Genomic DNA, 26,189 nt, shown 5'->3' with positions numbered 1-26,189 from the left:
AGAATACTGAATATAGAATTTAGAACATATAATGCAGAACACATAATTTAGAATATAGAACACAGAATACTGAATATAGAATTTAGAATATATAATACAGAATACTGAATATAGAATTAAGAATATACAATGTAGGATACAGCATATAGTATATAGAATACGGAATACAGTATATTTTATGTAGAATATAGAATGAATAACACAAAATATAGGATATACATTAGAGAATATAGAAGCCAGAATTTAGAAGATGAAATGCAAAGGATTTAGACTATTGAATACAGAATACTGAATATAGAATTTAGAATATAGAATGTAGAACACAAAATAGAGAATATATAAAAGAGAATGTAGAACGTAGAAATTAGTAATGAAATGCAGAACACAGAATTTAGAATACAGAATACTGAATATAGTATTTAGAACATGGAATGCAGAACACAGAATATAGTATATAGAATAAGGAATACTGAATAAAGGATTTAGAATATAGAATGTAGAACATAGAATATAGAGTGTAGAAAATAGAATATAGAAGCCAGAATTTAGAACATGGAATGCAGAACACAGAATTTAGAATATTGAATACACAATACTGAATATAGAATTTACAGTACAGAATATAGAACACAGAATATTGAATATAGAAAATGAATTCAGAATATAGAATTTTGAATATAGAATGTAGAACACAGAATTCAGAATATAGAATACAGAATACTGAATATAGAATTTTGAATATAGAATGTAGAACACAGAATTCAGAATATAGAATACATAATACTGAATATAGTATTAAGAACATGGAAAGCAGAACACAGAATTAAGAACATAGAATACGGTGTACTGAATATAAAATTAGAATATATAATGCAGAACACAGAATATAGAATATAGAATACTGAATGCAGTATATAGAATACAGTATATAGAATGAAGAACACACAATATATAAAATGGAATAGAAAATATAGAACCCTGAATTTAGAACATGGAATGCAGAACACAGAATTCACAATATAGAATACAGAATACTGAAGATATAATTTAGAATATATAATTTAGAACACAGATTATAGATTATAGAATATGGAATGCAAAATATAGAATGTAGAATATAGAATGAAGAACACAAAATATAGAATATATAAAAGAAAATATAGAACCCAGAATTTAGAAATGGAATGCAGAACACAGAAATTAGAATATAGAATACAGAATACTGAATATAGTATTTAGAACATATAATGCAGAATACAGAATTTAGAATATACAATACAGAATGCTGAATATAGTATTTAGAACATGGAAAGCAGAACACAGAATTAAGAATATAGAATACGGAATATTGAATATAGAAATTAGAATATTGAATGTATAACAAAGATAATACAATATAGAATACTGAATACAGAATATTGAATACAGAGTATAGAATGTAGAAGACAGAATACAGGATATGGAAAATAGAATACAGAAGCCAGAATTTAGAACATGGAATGCAGAACACAGAATTTAAAATATAGAATACAGAATACTGAATATAGACTTTAGAATATAGAATGTAGAGCACAGAATATAGAATATAGTATATGGAATGAAAAATATAATATACAGAAAATAGAATGTAGAACACAGAATATAGAATATGGAAAACAGAATACAAAACCAAGAATTTAGAAAATATAATGCAGAACACAGAATTTGGAATATACAATACAGAATACTGTATATAAAATTTAGAATATGGAATGCAGAACACAGAATTTAGAATATAGAATAGAGAATACTGGAGATAGTATATAATATATAGAATGTAGAACCCATAATATAGGATATTGGAAACGGAATACAGAATATAGAATGTAGAATATATAATGAAGAACACACAATATAGAATATAGAATAGAAAATATAGAACCTAGAATTTAGAACATGGAATGCAGAACACAAAATTCACAATATAGAATACAGAATACTGAAGAAAGAATTAAGAATATAGATTGTAGAACACAGAATATAGAATATAGAATATGGAATGCAGAATATAGGATGTAGAATATAGAATGAAGAACAGAAAATATAGAATATATAAAAGAAATTATAGAACCCAGAATTTAGAAATGGAATGCAGAACACAGAATTCACAATATAGAATACAGAACACTGAAGATAGAATTTAGAATATAGAATGTAGAACACAGAATATAGAATATAGAATATGGAATGCAGATTATAGGATGTAGAATATAGAATGAAGAACAGAAAATATAGAATATATAAAAGAAAATATACAACACAGAATTTAGAAATGGAATGCAGAACACAGAATTTAGAATATAGAATACAGAATACTGAATATAGAATATAGAACATATAATGCAGAACACATAATTTAGAATATAGAATACAGAATACTGAATATAGAAATTAGAATATACAGTGTAGGATACAGCATATAGTATATAGAATACGGAATACAGTATATTGAATGTAGTATATAGAATGAATAAAACAAAATATAGAATAAAGATTAGAGAATATAGAAGCCAGAATTTAGAAAATGGAATACAGTACACAGAATTTAGAATATTGAATACAGAATACTGAATATAGAATTTAGAATACAGAATATAGAACACAGAGTATAGAATATAGAAAATGAATGCAGAATATAAAATGGAGGATATAGAACGTAGAACACGAAATATTGAATATATAAAAAAGGATATAAAATCTAGAAATTATTAATGGAATGCCAAACACAGAATTTAGAATATAGAATACGGAATACTGAATAGAGAATTTAGAATATATAATGCAGAACTCAGAATATAGAATATAGAATACTGAATGCAGAATATAGAATACAGTATATAGAATGAAGAACACACAATATAGAATATAGAATAGAAAATATAGAATCCAGAATTTAGAACATGGAATGCAGAATACAGAATTTAGAATATAGAATACAGATTACTGAATATAGTATTTAGAATATAGAACGCAGAACACAGAATTAAGAATATAGTATACATAATACTGAATAAGAAATTAGAACATGGAATGAGGAACACAGAATTTAGAATATAGATTAGAGAATACTGAATATAGAATTTAGCTTATAGAATGTAGAACACAGAATATAGAATATAGAATACGCAATGCAGAATATAGAATGTAGAATATAGAATGAAGAACACACAATATAGAATATAGAATAGAAAATATAGAACCCAGAATGTAGAACATGGAATGCAGAACACAGAATTCACAATATACAATACAGAATACTGAAGATAGTATTTAGAATATAGAATGTAGAACAAAGAATATAGAATATAGAATATGGAATGCAGAATATAGAATGTAGAATATAGAATGAAGAACAGAAAAGATAGAATATATAAAAGAAAATATAGAACCCAGAATTTAGAAATGGAATGCAGAACACAGAATTTAGAATATAGAATACAGAATACTGAATATAGAATTTAGAACATATAATGCAGAACACATAATTTAAAATATAGAATACAGAATACTGAATATAGAAATTAGAATATACAATGTAGGATACAGCATATAGTATATAGAATACGGAATACAGTATATTGAATGTAGAATATAGAATGAATAACACAAAATATAGTATATAGGTTAGAGAATATAGAAGCAAGAATTTAGAACATGGAATGCAGAACACAGAATTTAGAATATAGAATACATAATAATGAATATAGAATTTAGAATATAGAATGTAGAGCACAGAATATAGAATATAGATTGCGGAATGAAAAATATAGAATACAGAATATAGAATGTAGAACACAGAATATAGAATATGGAAAACAGAATACAAAACCAAGAATTTAGAAAATATAATGCAGAACACAGAATTTGGAATATAGAATACAGAATACTGTATATAAAATTTAGAACATGGAATACAGAACAGAATTTAGAATATAGAATAGAGAATACTGGAGATAGAATTTAGAATATAGAATGTAGTACCCATAATATAGAATATAGTAAACGGAATACAGAATATAGAATGTAGAATATAGAATGTAGAACACACAATTTAGAATATAGAATAGAAAGTATAGAACCCAGAATTTAGAACATGGAATGCAGAACACAGAATTCACAATATAGAATACAGAATACTGAAGATAGAATTTAGAATATAGAATGTAGAACACAGAATATAAAATATAGAATAAGGAATGCAGAATATAGGATGTAGAATATAGAATGAAGAACCGAAAATATAGAATATATAAAAGAAATTATAGAACCCAGAATTTAGAAATGGAATGCAGAACACAGAATTTAGAATATAGAATACAGAATACTGAATATAGAATTTAGAACATATAATGCAGAACACATAATTTAAAATATAGAATACAGAATACTGAATATAGAAATTAGAATATACAATGTAGGATACAGCATATAGTATATAGAATACGGAATACAGTATATTGAATGTAGAATATAGAATGAATAACACAAAATATAGTATATAGGTTAGAGAATATAGAAGCAAGAATTTAGAACATGGAATGCAGAACACAGAATTTAGAATATAGAATACATAATAATGAATATAGAATTTAGAATATAGAATGTAGAGCACAGAATATAGAATATAGATTGCGGAATGAAAAATATAGAATACAGAATATAGAATGTAGAACACAGAATATAGAATATGGAAAACAGAATACAAAACCAAGAATTTAGAAAATATAATGCAGAACACAGAATTTGGAATATAGAATACAGAATACTGTATATAAAATTTAGAACATGGAATACAGAACAGAATTTAGAATATAGAATAGAGAATACTGGAGATAGAATTTAGAATATAGAATGTAGTACCCATAATATAGAATATAGTAAACGGAATACAGAATATAGAATGTAGAATATAGAATGTAGAACACACAATGTAGAATATAGAATAGAAAGTATAGAACCCAGAATTTAGAACATGGAATGCAGAACACAGAATTCACAATATAGAATACAGAATACTGAAGATAGAATTTAGAATATAGAATGTAAAACACAGAATATAAAATATAGAATAAGGAATGCAGAATATAGGATGTAGAATATAGAATGAAGAACAGAAAATATAGAATATATAAAAGAAATTATAGAACCCAGAATTTAGAAATGGAATGCAGAACACAGAATTTAGAATATAGAATACAGAATACTTAATATAGAATTTAGAATAAAGAATATAGAACACAGAATATAGAATAAAGGAAATGAATGCAGAATATTGAATGTAGGATATAGAATGTAGAACACATAATATTGAATATATAAAAAAGGATATAAAAGCTAGAATTTATTAATGGAATGCCGAACACAGAATTTAGAATAGAGAATACGGAATAGTGAATATAGAATTTAGAAATTATCATGCAGAACACAGAATATTGATTATAGAATACATAATAATGATATAGAATTTACAACATAGAATGTAGAGCACAGAATATAGAATATAGAATACGGAATGAAAAATAAAGTATACAGAATATAGAATGTAGAACACAGAATATAGAATATGGAAAACAGAATACAAAACCAAGAATTTAGAAAATAGAAGGCAGAACACAGAATTTGGAATATACAATACAGAATACCGTAGATAAAATTAAGAATATGGAATGCAGAACACAGAATTTAGAATATAGAATAGAGAATACTGGAGATAGTATATAATATATAGAATGTAGAACCCATAATATAGAATATAGAAAACGGAATACAGAATATAGAATGTAGAATATATAATGAAGAACACACAATATAGAATATAGAATAGGAAATAAAGAACTCAGAATTTAGAACATGGAATGCAGAACACAGAATTCACAATATAGAATACAGAATACTGAAGATAGAATGTAGAACACAGAATATAGAATATAGAATACGGAATGCAGAATATTGAATACAGAGTATAGAATGTAGAAGACAGAATATAGAATATGGAAAATAGAATACAGAAGCCAGAATTACAACATGGAATGCAGAACATAGAATTTAGAATATAGAATACAGAATACTGAATATAGTATTTAGAATATAGAACGCAGAACACAGAATTAAGAATATAGAATACATAATACTGAATTAGAAATTAGAACATGGAATGAAGAACACAGAATTTAGAATATAGATTAGGGAATACTGAATATAGAATTTAGCATATAGAATGTAGAACACAGAATAAAGAATATAGAATACGGAATGCAGAATATAGAATGTAGAATATAGAATGAAGAACACAGAATATAGAGTTAGAAAAGAGAATATAGAATCCAGAATTTAGAACATGGAATGCAGAATACAGAATATAGAATATAGAATACAGAATACTAAATATAGAATTTAGCAAATAGAATTTAGAACACTGAATAGAGAATATAGCATACGGAATGCAGAATATAGACTTTGGAATATAGAATTAAGAACACAAATATTAGAATATATAAAAGAGAATATAGAAACCAGAATTTAGAAATAGAATGCAGAACACAGAATTTAGTATATAGAATATAGAATACTGAATATAGTATTTAGAACATAGAATGCAGTACACAGAATTAAGAATATAGAATACAGGATACTGAATATAGAATTTAGCATATGGAATGCAGAACACAGAATTAAAATATAGAATACGCAATACAGAATATAGAATATAGAATATAGAATGAAGACCACAAAATATAGAATATATAAAAGAGAAAATACTACCAAAAATTTTGAGATGGAATGCAGAACAGAGAATTTAGAATATAGAATACAGAATACTGAATATAGAATTTAGAACATATAATGCAGAACACATAATTTAAAATATAGAATACAGAATACTGAATATAGAAATTAGAATATACAATGTAGGATACAGCATATAGTATATAGAATACGGAATACAGTATATTGAATGTAGAATATAGAATGAATAACACAAAATATAGTATATAGGTTAGAGAATATAGAAGCAAGAATTTAGAACATGGAATGCAGAACACAGAATTTAGAATATAGAATACATAATAATGAATATAGAATTTAGAATATAGAATGTAGAGCACAGAATATAGAATATAGATTGCGGAATGAAAAATATAGAATACAGAATATAGAATGTAGAACACAGAATATAGAATATGGAAAACAGAATACAAAACCAAGAATTTAGAAAATATAATGCAGAACACAGAATTTGGAATATAGAATACAGAATACTGTATATAAAATTTAGAACATGGAATACAGAACAGAATTTAGAATATAGAATAGAGAATACTGGAGATAGAATTTAGAATATAGAATGTAGTACCCATAATATAGAATATAGTAAACGGAATACAGAATATAGAATGTAGAATATAGAATGTAGAACACACAATGTAGAATATAGAATAGAAAGTATAGAACCCAGAATTTAGAACATGGAATGCAGAACACAGAATTCACAATATAGAATACAGAATACTGAAGATAGAATTTAGAATATAGAATGTAAAACACAGAATATAAAATATAGAATAAGGAATGCAGAATATAGGATGTAGAATATAGAATGAAGAACAGAAAATATAGAATATATAAAAGAAATTATAGAACCCAGAATTTAGAAATGGAATGCAGAACACAGAATTTAGAATATAGAATACAGAATACTTAATATAGAATTTAGAATAAAGAATATAGAACACAGAATATAGAATAAAGGAAATGAATGCAGAATATTGAATGTAGGATATAGAATGTAGAACACATAATATTGAATATATAAAAAAGGATATAAAAGCTAGAATTTATTAATGGAATGCCGAACACAGAATTTAGAATAGAGAATACGGAATAGTGAATATAGAATTTAGAAATTATCATGCAGAACACAGAATATTGATTATAGAATACATAATAATGATATAGAATTTACAACATAGAATGTAGAGCACAGAATATAGAATATAGAATACGGAATGAAAAATAAAGTATACAGAATATAGAATGTAGAACACAGAATATAGAATATGGAAAACAGAATACAAAACCAAGAATTTAGAAAATAGAAGGCAGAACACAGAATTTGGAATATACAATACAGAATACCGTAGATAAAATTAAGAATATGGAATGCAGAACACAGAATTTAGAATATAGAATAGAGAATACTGGAGATAGTATATAATATATAGAATGTAGAACCCATAATATAGAATATAGAAAACGGAATACAGAATATAGAATGTAGAATATATAATGAAGAACACACAATATAGAATATAGAATAGGAAATAAAGAACTCAGAATTTAGAACATGGAATGCAGAACACAGAATTCACAATATAGAATACAGAATACTGAAGATAGAATGTAGAACACAGAATATAGAATATAGAATACGGAATGCAGAATATTGAATACAGAGTATAGAATGTAGAAGACAGAATATAGAATATGGAAAATAGAATACAGAAGCCAGAATTACAACATGGAATGCAGAACATAGAATTTAGAATATAGAATACAGAATACTGAATATAGTATTTAGAATATAGAACGCAGAACACAGAATTAAGAATATAGAATACATAATACTGAATTAGAAATTAGAACATGGAATGAAGAACACAGAATTTAGAATATAGATTAGGGAATACTGAATATAGAATTTAGCATATAGAATGTAGAACACAGAATAAAGAATATAGAATACGGAATGCAGAATATAGAATGTAGAATATAGAATGAAGAACACAGAATATAGAGTTAGAAAAGAGAATATAGAATCCAGAATTTAGAACATGGAATGCAGAATACAGAATATAGAATATAGAATACAGAATACTAAATATAGAATTTAGCAAATAGAATTTAGAACACTGAATATAGAATATAGCATACGGAATGCAGAATATAGACTTTGGAATATAGAATGAAGAACACAAATAATAGAATATATAAAAGAGAATATAGAAACCAGAATTTAGAAATGGAATGCAGAACACAGAATTTAGTATATAGAATATAGAATACTGAATATAGTATTTAGAAAATAGAATGCAGAACACAGAATTAAGAATATAGAATACAGAATACTGAATATAGAATTTAACATATGGAATGCAGAACACAGAATTTAGAATACAGAATACGCAATACAGAATATAGAATATAGAATAAAGAATGAAGACCACAAAATATAGAATATATAAAAGAGAAAATAGTACCAAAAATTTTGAGATGGAATGCAGAACAGAGAAATTAGAATATAGAATACAGAATACTGAATATAAAATTTAGAATATAGAAAGTACATCACAGAATTCAGAATATACAATACAGAATACTGAATATAGAATTTAGAATACAGAATATAGAACACAGAATACAGAATAAAGAAAATGAATGCAGAATATAAAATGTAGGATATAGAACGAAGAACACGAAATATTGAATATATAAAAAAGGATATAAAATCTAGAAATTATTAATGGAATGCCAAACACAGAATTTAGAATATAGAATACGGAATACTGAATATAGAATTTAGAATATATAATGCAGAACACAGAATATAGAATATAGAATACTGAATGCAGAATATAGAATACAGTATATAGAATGAAGAACACACAATATAAAATATAGAATAGAAAATATAGAATCCAGAATTTAGAACATGGAATGCAGAATACAGAATTTAGAATATAGAATACAGATTGCTGAATATAGTATTTAGAATATAGAACGCAGAACACAGAATTAAGAATATAGTATACATAATACTGAATAAGAAATTAGAACATGGAAAGAAGGACACAGAATTTAGAATATAGATTAGGGAATACTGAATATAGAATTTAGCTTATAGAATGTAGAACACAGAATATAGAATATAGAATACGCAATGCAGAATATAGAATGTAGAATATAGAATGAAGAACACACAATATAGAATATAGAATAGAAAATATAGAACCCAGAATGTAGAACATGGAATACAGAACACAGAATTCACAATATAGAATACAGAATACTGAAGATAGTATTTAGAATATAGAATGTAGAACACAGAATATAGAATATAGAATATGGTATGCAGAATATAGAATGTAGAATATAGAATGAAGAACAGGAAACATAGAATATATAAAAGAAAATATAGAACCCAGAATTTAGAAATGGAATGCAGAACACAGAATTTAGAATAAAGAATACAGAATACTGAATATAGAATTTAGAACATATAATGCAGAACACATAATTTAGAATATAGAACACAGAATACTGAATATAGAATTTAGAATATATAATACAGAATACTGAATATAGAATTTAGAATATACAATGTAGGATAAAGCATATAGTATATAGAATACGGAATACAGTATATTTTATGTAGAATATAGAATGAATAACACAAAATATAGGATATACATTAGAGAATATAGAAGCCAGAATTTAGAAGATGAAATGCAAAGGATTTAGACTATTGAATACAGAATACTGAATATAGAATTTAGAATATAGAATGTAGAACACAAAATAGAGAATATATAAAAGAGAATGTAGAACGTAGAAATTAGTAATGAAATGCAGAACACAGAATTTAGAATACAGAACACTGAATATAGTATTTAAAACATGGAATGCAGAACACAGAATATAGTATATAGAATAAGGAATACTGAATAAATAATTTAGAATATAGAATGTAGAACATAAAATATAGAGTGTAGAAAATAGAATATAGAAGCCAGAATTTAGAACATGGAATGCAGAACACAGAATTTAGAATATTGAATACACAATACTGAATATAGAATTTACAATACAGAATATAGAACACAGAATATTGAATATAGAAAATGAATTCAGAATATAGAATTTTGAATATAGAATGTAGAACACAGAATTCAGAATATAGAATACAGAATACTAAATATAGAATTTTGAATATAGAATGTAGAACACAGAATTCAGAATATAGAATACATAATACTGCATATAGTATGTAGAACATGGAAAGCAGAACACAGAATTAAGAACATAGAATACGGTGTACTGAATATAAAATTAGAATATATAATGCAGAACACAGAATATAGAATATAGAATACTGAATGCAGTATATAGAATACAGTATATAGAATGAAGAACACACAATATATAAAATGGAATAGAAAATATAGAACCCTGAATTTAGAACATGGAATGCAGAACACAGAATTTACAATATAGAATACAGAATACTGAAGATATAATTTAGAATATATAATTTAGAACACAGATTATAGATTATAGAATATGGAATGCAAAATATAGAATGTAGAATATAGAATGAAGAACACAAAATATAGAATATATAAAAGAAAATATAGAACCCAGAATTTAGAAATGGAATGCAGAACACAGAATTTAGAATATAGAATACAGAATACTGAATATAGTATTTAGAACATATAATGCAGAATACAGAATTTAGAATATACAATACAGAATGCTGAATATAGTATTTAGAACATGGAAAGCAGAACACAGAATTAAGAATATAGAATACGGAATATTGAATATAGAAATTAGAATATTGAATGTATAACAAAGATAATAGAATATAGAATACTGAATACAGAATATTGAATACAGAGTATACAATGTAGAAGACAGAATACAGGATATGGAAAATAGAATACAGAAGCCAGAATTTAGAACATGGAATGCAGAACACAGAATTTAGATTATACAATACAGAATACTGAATACAGTATTTAGAATATAGAACGCAGAACACAGAATTAAGAATATAGAATACATAATACTGAATAAGAAATTAGAACATGGAATGAAGAATACAGAATTTAGAATATAGATTAAAGAATACTGAATATAGAATTTAGCTTATAGAATGTAGATCACAGAATATAGAATATAGAATACCGAATGCAGAATATAGAATGTAGAATATAGAATGAAGAACACAGAATTTAGAAATAGAATAGAGAATATAGAATCCAGAATTTAGATCATGGAATGTAGAATACATAATTTAGAATATAAAATACGGAATACTAAATATAGAAATTAGCATATAGAATTTAGAACACTGAATATAGAATATAGAACACGGAAAGCAGAATATAGACTTTAGAATATAGAATGAAGAACACAAATAATAGAATATATAAAAGAGAATATAGAACCCAGAATTTAGAAATGGAATGCAGAACACAGAATTTAGTATATAGAATATAGAATACTGAATATAGGTCTTAGTATATAGAACGTAGAACACAGACTATAGAATATAGAATAAGAAATGCAGAATATAGAATACAGAATACGGATTATAGAATTTAGAACATATAATGCAGAACACATAATTTAGAATATAGAATACAAAATACTGAATATAGCATTTAGAATATACAATGTAGGATACAGCATATAGTATATAGAATACGGAATGCAGTATACTGAATGTAGAATATAGAATGAATAACACAAAATATAGAATATAGATAAGAGAATATAGAAGCCAGAATTTAGAACATGGAATGCAGAACACAGAATTTAGAATATTGAATACAGAATACTGAATATAGGATTTAGAATACAGAATATAGAACACAGAATATAGAATATAGAAAATGAATGCAGAATATAGAATGCAGGATATCGAATGAAGAACACAAAATATTGAATATATAAGAAAGGATATAAAACTTAGAATTTAGTAATGGAATGCGGAACACAGAATATAGAATATAGAATACGGAATACTGAATATAGAATTTAGAATATATAATGCAGAACACAGAATATAGAATATAGAATACTGAATGCAGAATATAGAATACAGTATATAGAATGAAGAACACACAATACAGAATATAGAATAGAAAATATAGAACCCTGAATTTAGAACATGGAATGCAGAACACAGAATTCACAATATAGAATAAAGAATACTGAATATAGAATTTAGAATATAGAATTTAGAACACAGATTATAGAATATAGAATATGGAATGCAAAATATAGAATGTAGAATATAGAATGAAGAACACAAAATAGAATATATAAAAGAAAATATAGAACCCAGAATTTAGAAATGGAATGCAGAACACAGAATTGAGAATATAGAATACAGAATACTGAATATAGAATTTAGAACATATAATGCATAACACAGAATTTAGAAAATAGAATACAGAATGCTGAATATAGTATTTAGAACATGGAAAGCAGAACACAGAATTAAGAATATACAATACGGAATAATGAATATAGAAATTAGAATATTGAATCTGTCAAACAGATTACAGAATATAGAATACGGAAGGCAGAATATTGAATACAGAGTATAGAATGTAGAAGACAGAATATAGAATATGGAATAGAGAATACAGAAACCAGAATTTAGAACATGGAATGCAGAACACAGAATTTAGATTATAGAATACAGAATACTGAATATAGTATTTAGAATATAGAACGCAGAACACAGAATTAAGAATATAGAATACATAATACTGAATAAGAAATTAGAACATGGAATGAAGAACACAGAATTTAGAATATAGATTAGAGAATACTGAATATAGAATTTAGCATATAGAATGTAGAACACACAATATAGAATATAGAATACGGAATGCAGAATATAGAATGTAGAATATAGAATGAAGAACACAAAATATAGAGTATAGATTAGCGAATATAGAAGCCAGAATTTATAATATGGAATGCAGAACACAGAATTTAAAATATAGAATACAGAATACTGAATATAGACTTTAGAATATAGAATGTAGAGCACAGAATATAGAATATAGTATACGGAATGAAAAATATAATATACAGAAAATAGAATGTAGAACACAGAATATAGAATATGGAAAACAGAATACAAAACCAAGAATTTAGAAAATATAATGCAGAACACAGAATTTGGAATATACAATACAGAATACTGTATATAAAATTTAGAATATGGAATGCAGAACACAGAATTTAGAATATAGAATAGAGAATACTGGAGATAGTATATAATATATAGAATGTAGAACCCATAATATAGGATATTGGAAACGGAATACAGAATATAGAATGTAGAATATATAATGAAGAACACACAATATAGAATATAGAATAGAAAATATAGAACCTAGAATTTAGAACATGGAATGCAGAACACAAAATTCACAATATAGAATACAGAAAACTGAAGATAGAATTAAGAATATAGATTGTAGAACACAGAATATAGAATATAGAATATGGAATGCAGAATATAGGATGTAGAATATAGAATGAAGAACAGAAAATATAGAATATATAAAAGAAATTATAGAACCCAGAATTTAGAAATGGAATGCAGAACACAGAATTCACAATATAGAATACAGAACACTGAAGATAGAATTTAGAATATAGAATGTAGAACACAGAATATAGAATATAGAATATGGAATGCAGATTATAGGATGTAGAATATAGAATGAAGAACAGAAAATATAGAATATATAAAAGAAAATATACAACACAGAATTTAGAAATGGAATGCAGAACACAGAATTTAGAATATAGAATACAGAATACTGAATATAGAATATAGAACATATAATGCAGAACACATAATTTAGAATATAGAATACAGAATATTGAATATAGAAATTAGAATATACAGTGTAGGATACAGCATATAGTATATAGAATACGGAATACAGTATATTGAATGTAGTATATAGAATGAATAAAACAAAATATAGAATAAAGATTAGAGAATATAGAAGCCAGAATTTAGAAAATGGAATGCAGTACACAGAATTTAGAATATTGAATACAGAATACTGAATATAGAATTTAGAATACAGAATATAGAACACAGAGTATAGAATATAGAAAATGAATGCAGAATATAAAATGTAGGATATAGAACGAAGAACACGAAATATTGAATATATAAAAAAGAATATAAAATCTAGAAATTATTAATGGAATGCCAAACACAGAATTTAGAATATAGAATACGGAATACTGAATAGAGAATTTAGAATATATAATGCAGAACTCAGAATATAGAATATAGAATACTGAATGCAGAATATAGAATACAGTATATAGAATGAAGAACACACAATATAGAATATAGAATAGAAAATATAGAATCCAGAATTTAGAACATGGAATGCAGAATACAGAATTTAGAATATAGAATACAGATTACTGAATATAGTATTTAGAATATAGAACGCAGAACACAGAATTAAGAATGTAGAATACATAATACTGAATTACAAATTAGAACATGGAATGAAGAACACAGAATTTAGAGTATAGATTAGAGAACACTGAATATAGAATTTAGCATATAGAATGTAGAACACAGAATAAAGAATATAGAATACGGAATGCAGAATATAGAATGTAGAATATAGAATGAAGAACACAGAATATAGAGTTAGAAAAGCGAATATAGAATCCAGAATTTAGAACATGGAATGCAGAATACAGAATAAAGAATATAGAATACATAATACTAAATATAGAATTTAGCAAATAGAATTTAGAACACTGAATATAGAATATAGCATACGGAATGCAGAATATAGACTTTGGAATATAGAATGAAGAACACAAATAATAGAATATATAAAAGAGAATATAGAAACCAGAATTTAGAAATGGAATGCAGAACACAGAATTTAGTATATAGAATATAGAATACTGAATATAGTATTTAGAAAATAGAATGCAGAACACAGAATTAAGAATATAGAATACAGAATACTGAATATAGAATTTAACATATGGAATGCAGAACACAGAATTTAGAATACAGAATACGCAATACAGAATATAGAATATAGAATAAAGAATGAAGACCACAAAATATAGAATATATAAAAGAGAAAATAGTACCAAAAATTTTGAGATGGAATGCAGAACAGAGAAATTAGAATATAGAATACAGAATACTGAATATAAAATTTAGAATATAGAAAGTACAGCACAGAATTCAGAATATACAATACAGAATACTGAATATAGAATTTAGAATACAGAATATAGAACACAGAATATAGAATAAAGAAAATGAATGCAGAATATAAAATGTAGGATATAGAACGAAGAACACGAAATATTGAATATATAAAAAAGGATATAAAATCTAGAAATTATTAATGGAATGCCAAACACAGAATTTAGAATATAGAATACGGAATACTGAATATAGAATTTAGAATATATAATGCAGAACACAGAATATAGAATATAGAATACTGAATGCAGAATATAGAATACAGTATATAGAATGAAGAACACACAATATAAAATATAGAATAGAAAATATAGAATCCAGAATTTAGAACATGGAATGCAGAATACAGAATTTAGAATATAGAATACAGATTGCTGAATATAGTATTTAGAATATAGAACGCAGAACACAGAATTAAGAATATAGTATACATAATACTGAATAAGAAATTAGAACATGGAAAGAAGGACACAGAATTTAGAATATAGATTAGGGAATACTGAATATAGGATTTAGCTTATAGAATGTAGAACACAGAATATAGAATATAGAATACGCAATGCAGAATATAGAATGTAGAATATAGAATGAAGAACACACAATATAGAATATAGAATAGAAAATATAGAACCCAGAATGTAGAACATGGAATGCAGAACACAGAATTCACAATATAGAATACAGAATACTGAAGATAGAATTTAGAATATAGAATGTAGAACACAGAATATAGAATATAGAATATGGTATGCAGAATATAGAATGTAGAATATAGAATGAAGAACAGGAAACATAGAATATATAAAAGAAAATATAGAACCCAGAATTTAGAAATGGAATGCAGAACACAGAATTTAGAATATAGAATACAGAATACTGAATATAGAATTTAGAACATATAATGCAGAACACATAATTTAGAATATAGAACACAGAATACTGAATATAGAATTTAGAATATATAATACAGAATACTGAATATAGAATTTAGAATATACAATGTAGGATACAGCATATAGTATATAGAATACGGAATACAGTATATTTTATGTAGAATATAGAATGAATAACACAAAATATAGGATATACATTAGAGAATATAGAAGCCAGAATTTAGAAGATGAAATGCAAAGGATTTAGACTATTGAATACAGAATACTGAATATAGAATTTAGAATATAGAATGTAGAACACAAAATAGAGAATATATAAAAGAGAATGTAGAACATAGAAATTAGTAATGAAATGCAGAACACAGAATTTAGAATACAGAATACTGAATATAGTATTTAAAACATGGAATGCAGAACACAGAATATAGTATATAGAATAAGGAATACTGAATAAAGGATTTAGAATATAGAATGTAGAACATAGAATATAGAGTGTAGAAAATAGAATATAGAAGCCAGAATTTAGAACATGGAATGCAGAACACAGAATTTAGAATATTGAATACACAATACTGAATATAGAATTTACAATACAGAATATAGAACACAGAATATTGAATATAGAAAATGAATTCAGAATATAGAATTTTGAATATAGAATGTAGAACACAGAATTCAGAATATAGAATACAGAATACTGAATATAGAATTTTGAATATAGAATGTAGAACACAGAATTCAGAATATAGAATACATAATACTGAATATAGTATGTAGAACATGGAAAGCAGAACACAGAATTAAGAACATAGAATACGGTGTACTGAATATAAAATTAGAATATATAATGCAGAACACAGAATATAGAATATAGAATACTGAATGCAGTATATAGAATACAGTATATAGAATGAAGAACACACAATATATAAAATGGAATAGAAAATATAGAACCCTGAATTTAGAACATGGAATGCAGAACACAGAATTCACAATATAGAATACAGAATACTGAAGATATAATTTAGAATATATAATTTAGAACACAGATTATAGATTATAGAATATGGAATGCAAAATATAGAATGTAGAATATAGAATGAAGAACACAAAATATAGAATATATAAAAGAAAATATAGAACCCAGAATTTAGAAATGGAATGCAGAACACAGAATTTAGAATATAGAATACAGAATACTGAATATAGTATTTAGAACATATAATGCAGAATACAGAATTTAGAATATACAATACAGAATGCTGAATATAGTATTTAGAACATGGAAAGCAGAACACAGAATTAAGAATATAGAATACGGAATATTGAATATAGAAATTAGAATATTGAATGTATAACAAAGATAATAGAATATAGAATACTGAATACAGAATATTGAATACAGAGTATACAATGTAGAAGACAGAATACAGGATATGGAAAATAGAATACAGAAGCCAGAATTTAGAACATGGAATGCAGAACACAGAATTTAGATTATACAATACAGAATACTGAATACAGTATTTAGAATATAGAACGCAGAACACAGAATTAAGAATATAGAATACATAATACTGAATAAGAAATTAGAACATGGAATGAAGAATACAGAATTTAGAATATAGATTAGAGAATACTGAATATAGAATTTAGCTTATAGAATGTAGATCACAGAATATAGAATATAGAATACCGAATGCAGAATATAGAATGTAGAATATAGAATGAAGAACACAGAATTTAGAAATAGAATAGAGAATATAGAATCCAGAATTTAGATCATGGAATGTAGAATACATAAATTAGAATATAAAATACGGAATACTAAATATAGAAATTAGCATATAGAATTTAGAACACTGAATATAGAATATAGAACACGGAAAGCAGAATATAGACTTTAGAATATAGAATGAAGAACACAAATAATAGAATATATAAAAGAGAATATAGAACCCAGAATTTAGAAATGGAATGCAGAACACAGAATTTAGTATATAGAATATAGAATACTGAATATAGTTCTTAGTATATAGAACGTAGAACACAGACTATAGAATATAGAATAAGAAATGCAGAATATAGAATACAGAATACGGATTAAAGAATTTAGAACATATAATGCAGAACACATAATTTAGAATATAGAAGACAAAATACTGAATATAGCATTTAGAATATACAATGTAGGATACAGCATATAGTATATAGAATACGGAATGCAGTATACTGAATGTAGAATATAGAATGAATAACACAAAATATAGAATATAGATAAGAGAATATAGAAGCCAGAATTTAGAACATGGAATGCAGAACACAGAATTTAGAATATTGAATACAGAATACTGAATATAGGATTTAGAATACAGAATATAGAACACAGAATATAGAATATAGAAAATGAATGCAGAATATAGAATGCAGGATATCGAATGAAGAACACAAAATATTGAATATATAAGAAAGGATATAAAACTTAGAATTTAGTAATGGAATGCGGAACACAGAATATAGAATATAGAATACGGAATACTGAATATAGAATTTAGAATATATAATGCAGAACACAGAATATAGAATATAGAATACTGAATGCAGAATATAGAATACAGTATATAGAATGAAGAACACACAATACAGAATATAGAATAGAAAATATAGAACCCTGAATTTAGAACATGGAATGCAGAACACAGAATTCACAATATAGAATAAAGAATACTGAATATAGAATTTAGAATATAGAATTTAGAACACAGATTATAGAATATAGAATATGGAATGCAAAATATAGAATGTAGAATATAGAATGAAGAACACAAAATAGAATATATAAAAGAAAATATAGAACCCAGAATTTAGAAATGGAATGCAGAACACAGAATTGAGAATATAGAATACAGAATACTGAATATAGAATTTAGAACATATAATGCATAACACAGAATTTAGAAAATAGAATACAGAATGCTGAATATAGTATTTAGAACATGGAAAGCAGAACACAGAATTAAGAATATACAATACGGAATAATGAATATAGAAATTAGAATATTGAATCTGTCACACAGATTACAGAATATAGAATACGGAAGGCAGAATATTGAATACAGAGTATAGAATGTAGAAGACAGAATATAGAATATGGAATAGAGAATACAGAAACCAGAATTTAGAACATGGAATGCAGAACACAGAATTTAGATTATAGAATACAGAATACTGAATATAGTATTTAGAATATAGAACGCAGAACACAGAATTAAGAATATAGAATACATAATACTGAATAAGAAATTAGAACATGGAATGAAGAACACAGAATTTAGAATATAGATTAGAGAATACTGAATATAGAATTTAGCATATAGAATGTAGAACACAGAATATAGAATATAGAATACGGAATGCAGAATATAGAATGTAGAATATAGAATGAAGAACACAAAATATAGAGTATAGATTAGCGAATATAGAAGCCAGAATTTATAATATGGAATGCAGAACACAGAATTTAAAATATAGAATACAGAATACTGAATATAGACTTTAGAATATAGAATGTAGAGCACAGAATATAGAATATAGTATACGGAATGAAAAATATAATATACAGAAAATAGAATGTAGAACACAGAATATAGAATATGGAAAACAGAATACAAAACCAAGAATTTAGAAAATATAATGCAGAACACAGAATTTGGAATATACAATACAGAATACTGTATATAAAATTTAGAATATGGAATGCAGAACACAGAATTTAGAATATAGAATAGAGAATACTGGAGATAGTATATAATATATAGAATGTAGAACCCATAATATAGGATATTGGAAACGGAATACAGAATATAGAATGTAGAATATATAATGAAGAACACACAATATAGAATATAGAATAGAAAATATAGAACCTAGAATTTAGAACATGGAATGCAGAACACAAAATTCACAATATAGAATAGAGAAAACTGAAGATAGAATTAAGAATATAGATTGTAGAACACAGAATATAGAATATAGAATATGGAATGCAGATTATAGGATGTAGAATATAGAATGAAGAACAGAAAATATAGAATATATAAAAGAAAATATACAACACAGAATTTAGAAATGGAATGCAGAACACAGAATTTAGAATATAGAATACAGAATACTGAATATAGAATATAGAACATATAATGCAGAACACATAATTTAGAATATAGAATACAGAATATTGAATATAGAAATTAGAATATACAGTGTAGGATACAGCATATAGTATATAGAATACGGAATACAGTATATTGAATGTAGTATATAGAATGAATAAAACAAAATATAGAATAAAGATTAGAGAATATAGAAGCCAGAATTTAGAAAATGGAATGCAGTACACAGAATTTAGAATATTGAATACAGAATACTGAATATAGAATTTAGAATACAGAATATAGAACACAGAGTATAGAATATAGAAAATGAATGCAGAATATAAAATGTAGGATATAGAACGAAGAACACGAAATATTGAATATATAAAAAAGAATATAAAATCTAGAAATTATTAATGGAATGCCAAACACAGAATTTAGAATATAGAATACGGAATACTGAATAGAGAATTTAGAATATATAATGCAGAACTCAGAATATAGAATATAGAATACTGAATGCAGAATATAGAATACAGTATATAGAATGAAGAACACACAATATAGAATATAGAATAGAAAATATAGAATCCAGAATTTAGAACATGGAATGCAGAATACAGAATTTAGAATATAGAATACAGATTACTGAATATAGTATTTAGAATATAGAACGCAGAACACAGAATTAAGAATGTAGAATACATAATACTGAATTACAAATTAGAACATGGAATGAAGAACACAGAATTTTGAGTATAGATTAGAGAACACTGAATATAGAATTTAGCATATAGAATGTAGAACACAGAATAAAGAATATAGAATACGGAATGCAGAATATAGAATGTAGAATATAGAATGAAGAACACAGAATATAGAGTTAGAAAAGCGAATATAGAATCCAGAATTTAGAACATGGAATGCAGAATACAGAATAAAGAATATAGAATACATAATACTAAATATAGAATTTAGCAAATAGAATTTAGAACACTGAATATAGAATATAGCATACGGAATGCAGAATATAGACTTTGGAATATAGAATGAAGAACACAAATAATAGAATATATAAAAGAGAATATAGAAACCAGAATTTAGAAATGGAATGCAGAACACAGAATTTAGTATATAGAATATAGAATACTGAATATAGTATTTAGAAAATAGAATGCAGAACACAGAATTAAGAATATAGAATACAGAATACTGAATATAGAATTTAACATATGGAATGCAGAACACAGAATTTAGAATACAGAATACGCAATACAGAATATAGAATATAGAATAAAGAATGAAGACCACAAAATATAGAATATATAAAAGAGAAAATAGTACCAAAAATTTTGAGATGGAATGCAGAACAGAGAAATTAGAATATAGAATACAGAATACTGAATATAAAATTTAGAATATAGAAAGTACAGCACAGAATTCAGAATATACAATACAGAATACTGAATATAGAATTTAGAATACAGAATATAGAACACAGAATATAGAATAAAGAAAATGAATGCAGAATATAAAATGTAGGATATAGAACGAAGAACACGAAATATTGAATATATAAAAAAGGATATAAAATCTAGAAATTATTAATGGAATGCCAAACACAGAATTTAGAATATAGAATACGGAATACTGAATATAGAATTTAGAATATATAATGCAGAACACAGAATATAGAATATAGAATACTGAATGCAGAATATAGAATACAGTATATAGAATGAAGAACACACAATATAAAATATAGAATAGAAAATATAGAATCCAGAATTTAGAACATGGAATGCAGAATACAGAATTTAGAATATAGAATACAGATTGCTGAATATAGTATTTAGAATATAGAACGCAGAACACAGAATTAAGAATATAGTATACATAATACTGAATAAGAAATTAGAACATGGAAAGAAGGACACAGAATTTAGAATATAGATTAGGGAATACTGAATATAGAATTTAGCTTATAGAATGTAGAACACAGAATATAGAATATAGAATACGCAATGCAGAATATAGAATGTAGAATATAGAATGAAGAACACACAATATAGAATATAGAATAGAAAATATAGAACCCAGAATGTAGAACATGGAATGCAGAACACAGAATTCACAATATAGAATACAGAATACTGAAGATAGTATTTAGAATATAGAATGTAGAACACAGAATATAGAATATAGAATATGGTATGCAGAATATAGAATGTAGAATATAGAATGAAGAACAGGAAACATAGAATATATAAAAGAAAATATAGAACCCAGAATTTAGAAATGGAATGCAGAACACAGAATTTAGAATATAGAATACAGAATACTGAATATAGAATTTAGAACATATAATGCAGAACACATAATTTAGAATATAGAACACAGAATACTGAATATAGAATTTAGAATATATAATACAGAATACTGAATATAGAATTTAGAATATACAATGTAGGATACAGCATATAGTATATAGAATACGGAATACAGTATATTTTATGTAGAATATAGAATGAATAACACAAAATATAGGATATACATTAGAGAATATAGAAGCCAGAATTTAGAAGATGAAATGCAAAGGATTTAGACTATTGAATACAGAATACTGAATATAGAATTTAGAATATAGAATGTAGAACACAAAATAGAGAATATATAAAAGAGAATGTAGAACATAGAAATTAGTAATGAAATGCAGAACACAGAATTTAGAATACAGAATACTGAATATAGTATTTAAAACATGGAATGCAGAACACAGAATATAGTATATAGAATAAGGAATACTGAATAAAGGATTTAGAATATAGAATGTAGAACATAGAATATAGAGTGTAGAAAATAGAATATAGAAGCCAGAATTTAGAACATGGAATGCAGAACACAGAATTTAGAATATTGAATACACAATACTGAATATAGAATTTACAATACAGAATATAGAACACAGAATATTGAATATAGAAAATGAATTCAGAATATAGAATTTTGAATATAGAATGTAGAACACAGAATTCAGAATATAGAATACAGAATACTGAATATAGAATTTTGAATATAGAATGTAGAACACAGAATTCAGAATATAGAATACATAATACTGAATATAGTATTAAGAACATGGAAAGCAGAACACAGAATTAAGAACATAGAATACGGTGTACTGAATATAAAATTAGAATATATAATGCAGAACACAGAATATAGAATATAGAATACTGAATGCAGTATATAGAATACAGTATATAGAATGAAGAACACACAATATATAAAATGGAATAGAAAATATAGAACCCTGAATTTAGAACATGGAATGCAGAACACAGAATTCACAATATAGAATACAGAATACTGAAGATATAATTTAGAATATATAATTTAGAACACAGATTATAGATTATAGAATATGGAATGCAAAATATAGAATGTAGAATATAGAATGAAGAACACAAAATATAGAATATATAAAAGAAAATATAGAACCCAGAATTTAGAAATGGAATGCAGAACACAGAATTTAGAATATAGAATACAGAATACTGAATATAGTATTTAGAACATATAATGCAGAATACAGAATTTAGAATATACAATACAGAATGCTGAATATAGTATTTAGAACATGGAAAGCAGAACACAGAATTAAGAATATAGAATACGGAATATTGAATATAGAAATTAGAATATTGAATGTATAACAAAGATAATAGAATATAGAATACTGAATACAGAATATTGAATACAGAGTATACAATGTAGAAGACAGAATACAGGATATGGAAAATAGAATACAGAAGCCAGAATTTAGAACATGGAATGCAGAACACAGAATTTAGATTATACAATACAGAATACTGAATACAGTATTTAGAATATAGAACGCAGAACACAGAATTAAGAATATAGAATACATAATACTGAATAATAAATTAGAACATGGAATGAAGAATACAGAATTAAGAATATAGATTAGAGAATACTGAATATAGAATTTAGCTTATAGAATGTAGATCACAGAATATAGAATATAGAATACCGAATGCAGAATATAGAATGTAGAATATAGAATGAAGAACACAGAATTTAGAAATAGAATAGAGAATATAGAATCCAGAATTTAGATCATGGAATGTAGAATACATAAATTAGAATATAAAATACGGAATACTAAATATAGAAATTAGCATATAGAATTTAGAACACTGAATATAGAATATAGAACACGGAAAGCAGAATATAGACTTTAGAATATAGAATGAAGAACACAAATAATAGAATATATAAAAGAGAATATAGAACCCAGAATTTAGAAATGGAATGCAGAACACAGAATTTAGTATATAGAATATAGAATACTGAATATAGTTCTTAGTATATAGAACGTAGAACACAGACTATAGAATATAGAATAAGAAATGCAGAATATAGAATACAGAATACGGATTAAAGAATTTAGAACATATAATGCAGAACACATAATTTAGAATATAGAATACAAAATACTGAATATAGCATTTAGAATATACAATGTAGGATACAGCATATAGTATATAGAATACGGAATGCAGTATACTGAATGTAGAATATAGAATGAATAACACAAAATATAGAATATAGATAAGAGAATATAGAAGCCAGAATTTAGAACATGGAATGCAGAACACAGAATTTAGAATATTGAATACAGAATACTGAATATAGGATTTAGAACACAGAATATAGAATATAGAAAATGAATGCAGAATATAGAATGTAGGATATCGAATGAAGAACACAAAATATTGAATATATAAGAAAGGATATAAAACTTAGAATTTAGTAATGGAATGCGGAACACAGAATATAGAATATAGAATACGGAATACTGAATATAGAATTTAGAATATATAATGCAGAACACAGAATATAGAATATAGAATACTGAATGCAGAATATAGAATACAGTATATAGAATGAAGAACACACAATACAGAATATAGAATAGAAAATATAGAACCCTGAATTTAGAACATG

The sequence above is a fragment of the Vicugna pacos genome, unplaced genomic scaffold (genome assembly GCF_048564905.1).
Source record: "Vicugna pacos unplaced genomic scaffold, VicPac4 scaffold_20, whole genome shotgun sequence".
Lineage (NCBI taxonomy): Eukaryota > Metazoa > Chordata > Mammalia > Artiodactyla > Camelidae > Vicugna > Vicugna pacos.
This window is presented reverse-complemented; position numbering follows the sequence as displayed.